The sequence below is a fragment of the Dipodomys spectabilis genome, unplaced genomic scaffold (genome assembly GCF_019054845.1).
Source record: "Dipodomys spectabilis isolate Male_0828 unplaced genomic scaffold, ASM1905484v1 ptg000043l, whole genome shotgun sequence".
In the NCBI taxonomy this organism is placed as follows: Eukaryota; Metazoa; Chordata; class Mammalia; order Rodentia; family Heteromyidae; genus Dipodomys; species Dipodomys spectabilis.
In genome coordinates this window covers 8,914,490-8,919,353 of record NW_024870720.1, presented here as the reverse complement: position 1 = coordinate 8,919,353, position 4,864 = coordinate 8,914,490, and positions in this window count along the sequence as shown.

The window sequence follows — 4,864 nt, the reverse complement described above, 5'->3', positions numbered from 1 at the left end:
TGGCTCATGCCTATAGTCCTAGCTACTCAGGAGGCTGAGATCTGAGGATCATGGTTCAAAGCCAGCCCAGTCAGGAAAGTCCATGAGACTCTTATCTCCAGTTAACCACCAGAAAACCAGAAGTAGCATTGTGGCTTATAGTGGTAGAGTGCTAGTCTTGAGCGTAAAAGCTCAAAGACAGCACCGAGGCCCTGAGTTCAAGCCCCATGACTGACCAAAAAAAAAAAAATCAAACACTGTCATTTTTCCTGGAAGCAGTTTCTCTAGCAGTTGGGTTTAAGAAACTCTAGTTGTTAATTTTAGTATAGAATCTCAGGAAAAAGCAACAACAAAAACTTAAGGTGATGTAGTATTTCTAGAAATTATTTGACTCACCAACACTGCTCATGGCTGATTATCTTAGATTTGCTTTACCCAAATCTCAAAATCAGCTGTGTGTACAGCTGTCTTTGATTGAATGTTGATGGTGTTTACTACAAATAATCACTCAAGGCTCATTTCATTTTTAACCTTCTCCCCCCCACCCTGCAAAAAAATTAGAACTTAGCCTTTGAATAAATTTTATGTACAGTCATTTAAAATGCCATGTAAATATATAAACTCCCACTCATTTTATTTCTCTGCCATTTTTATAGGCAATTTTTGCATGAAATTCGTGTCACCCTTAACAACACAGCCTTATTTTCTAATTTCCCTTTAATGGTTTTGTGTTCCAAGTTTAATTTAAGAATGGATTGCTTACATTTCACTTACAAATCTCCCTTCTAATCATTGTTATTAATATCACAATTTGGTTGTAATATCTGTAAGAGCACAGAATGTGTCCTCTTAAAGATTCATTTGCCAACCACGGAACTGCATACATTTCAATTACAACTCTGCCTCATAATTAGGATTATTAATATCACAATTACTATTGTAATATCCATAAGACTGCAGAAGGTGTCTTGTCAAGGGTGCGTTTGCAAACAGCTTTTCTATTTTTCCTCTTAAGAAAAATGTGCCAGACTTTATCTAAATTCAACTTCGCCTGCTATTTACATGAGACACCACACTCCATCAATAAAACCATCAAAATGATCTACTACATAGGAGACAAAAGTTATTGTGTCAAGTTGACACTAATACGTTAATTCCAGTAAACCTTCAGATAAACAAAAGCTTGTTGTCTATTAGTGATGTGTGTGATGGAGCTTTGTAGGTCCTATGGAGCTACCCATCCATAGAGATGTATCTAGCAGACACTTGCCCCAAGGCATCTATATGGAAACTGAGACAAGATCTATAGCTAATGATGTTGACCCTGACTCCCCCAACAGAGACTGAATTCAAATCCTCATAATATCTCAACAGCTGATATGTATACTGTGCTAATAATATTAACAATTACTATGCCACTGGGATTCCCCAAGCCCAGGCTAAAAAGAAGCGATTTTAAAGCTTGTGCCCTCACAGGGGCTAATTTCTTAGTTAGTCCCCATCATTTCAGTCTCTCCATGAAGACAAAGCTGTGTTTCTGAAATTTTTTGTCTTTTTTTTTTTAAATGGAGGTGTTTGTATTAATTTGGAAGGTTGTTCAGGTTAAGCAACTTCCAGGAAAGCTGAGGACGCCAATGGGGACTGAGGAAATGTTTGTAGGTACCCTTTCCCTGGCAGGCTAGGTGGAAGCTGAGAAGACAGATGGCCGTAACTGGTATTCTTGGGGTAGATCAGGAGGAGGCACTGGGGATGCACCACGCCTTTTCTGATGTGGCTCCCCTTTGGGCCCAGACAGCAGCCCACCAGGCCCTGCCTGGCATCAGAAAGTGCCCCTGGGGCTCCTGAGCTAGCTGGAGCCTAGGGAAAGTGGACACGTGTTCCCAGCCTTCCTCTCCCTGCTTCTTTTTCCCTTGTAAATAAATGGGAAAGGCCAGGGCAGGCTCACAGGCCACAGAGAAGCTCAGATGAAATGTTGACAGGGGGCACTGTTAAAAATTAAATTCTGCCCTATTTTGTGTACCATTCTTGTGAGTCACATTCGTGAATAGTAGTGAGAGATTTAATGATCGCATATTTTTTATCTTATTTCCCTTCGGTCGATGGCAATTTTTTTCTGTTAATGTCAACTTAGAGCTCAAAGTAATTTAGTAATTGATTCTAAGCACAGCAGTTCGCCAATGGCAGCTCTCCATTTGTGGGGAATATCTTTGCTAATTTTATCCATCAGAATGAGATTACCATGCTAATCTCTTCCAGCCTGGTCTTTTGGTCATTTGGGACATGCTGATGTAAATGACTGATTAGACACAAGGCCTTCGACCATCCCCAGAATCAGGGAGGAAAAATAAAAGGAGGCCAACATAGGGCTATCACAATGCCCTAACATACAAGGATGGTATGTATGTCTAATACACAAATGAAAAGAAAAAAACAACTCTCAACTGGAAGCCCAAATAAAAAGTAGTAACAACAAATGGAAAAATACAATGGATTAAAATATATTAAGTACAGTGATGGAAAAGAACAAAAAGAATTAAGGCAGAACAAATATTTCTGGGGACATGTAATAGAAAACTAAACATTCATTGGGCTGGGAAACCTAGAAAGTCAGATGTCAGGTGGAGAGAGGGGGATGTCCTTAATGAGATTAAGTGGAGAAAACCAAAATGGCTGTGCTAACAAAAAGATCCAGGCTAAGTCCACAGACAATCTGTCTGACTGCTTTCATTGAATGGTTACCAATCAAGTTAGCAATTGGTTGGTTGACTGATTTAATTAAAATGTTCAAACTAGTGTGAGGAAGTATAACTTGGAACTAGTTTGGGTTACACAAACACAATAGGGTATTATTGTTTGATGCAATGGGCTGATGATCCTTCAGAGTCATTGCTAGTAAATGGATATATGCTAAAAAAAAAAAAAAAAAAAGCAATTTGCTCTGAAAATAGCAAAATATGTAGAGTTTAGAAGAGAATCCGCTTAAATAATTCAGGTAAGATGATTGAAGTGAAGAAAAATTAGCTGGGTGAGTGTCTATAAGTTAGAAAGAGAGAGAAGATATTTAGCATTTAAGATGCTTGATTTAAGATGACACATAAAAAAGGGAAAAATCTTGCTAATAAGCAAATAAATGAATCCTGTCATTATTTTCCTCAGTGGAAAGAAGGGGGACATTGATAATATGGTCATTTTACTTTCAGAAGACAAAACACTATTATCAAAATAACCAAAACAGGGGCTGGGAAGGTGGCTCAGTGGTAGATCGCTTGCCTTGCATGCCTGAGGCCCTGGGTTCGATTCCTCAGCATCACATAAGCAAAAGAAAAAAAAGAAAAAAAGGAAAAAAGCCGGAAGTGGCACTGTGGCTCAAGTGGTAGAGCGCTAGCCTTGAGCTGAAGAGCTGAGGGACAGCGCCCAGGCTCAGAGTTCATGCCTCACGACCGGACCCCCCCCCAAAAAAAAAAATAACCAAAACATGTATCTAAAACAAAACTATTCCAAGTTTGAATTATCAGCTCAATTTTTTCAAATGTACAATACTCTAAATCTGTTATGTAACAACACATATCCCTGTCCTTCCTTTACAGGTCTCACTAAAGTGACCCTGTTCTGGAATTTAGAGGTATCGTTATCTTCTACAAATCACTGCATTGTCTTGCCAGTCCTGTCTTCATACTTCAGATGTGGTCCATGGGCAAGTCATGTAGGCTGATTCTGAGATCCAAAGTTTCCTTCTCCCTATAAATCTGTCCTTGTAGGCTTAGATGCATCCATTTCTATATTCTTACCTGAATCTACTCTTGTTCATTTCCCCCTTTGAACCATCCCAAGTGTTATTGTCAAATCACTCTTCTTGAAAGAGAACACACACACACACACACACACACACACACACACACACACACACACAGAGCAAGATTAGTTTTCTGTGGCTGCTGTAACACATTGTTTTGCAACAACTGAGATTTTTTTTCTCTGACAATTCCAGAGACCAGACATTGGAAATCAGTACCACTCATGGATCTTTATCAGTCCACGTCTCCTTGTCTCTTCCTGCTTCCTGTGGCTGCTGCCATTTTTGCTGATGTGTGGTACTATCACTATGAGGTCTGCCTCCATGGTTATGCCTCCTCTTCTCTCTATCGCCCCCAGCCTTTCTTTAATCATGATCATGGCTGCATTAGGCTTATCTGGATAGGGATAATCACTCATCTCAAGATCTTTACCTTAAACACATCCGCAAAGATACTTTTCCCTACAAATTCACATTTATTGGTTGCAGGGAGTAAGACCTCTTTGGGGGCCATTATTTTCACCTACCACAAGACATGATGATATGTAAACTTAATAAATTACCTAGTAAGATGAAAATTAAATTGCAAGTAAATCTTGAATTAAAAAAGATCAGAATTTAAAATTTGGTGGAAATATTAGTAGCACAATACTAAACTATAATGAAAGTTTCTCTCATTTATTAGAGAAATAGCATATAGTTTAATCTGCCTTGTATAGTAAATGTCATAGCAAAGTGTGAGATTACTAAGTGCTGCTCTTGTGACATGTGATCTTGGACATCTGCCATCTTTGGGCCTCAGTTTCTTCTTTTGTCACCTGGGGTCAACTACAATCATAGGTTGTCGTGAGGATCATATCAAGTTATGCGTAAAAATTGGTACACAGGAAGCCTTCTCTGGTGGGTAGGTCTAGCTGGACATCGATTCAGCAGAAATCTGGCCCAGTCTTTCCCACTTTCCTCCCAGATGTCACTACAAGGGTGCATTATAAGTCATAAATGTCAATTGCCTGAGGAATGAGTTTAGTTTCATTTTATTGAGCACAGTTTTACCTCAGTTGAACAGAATTTCTTCCAGAACTTAAATTTCAG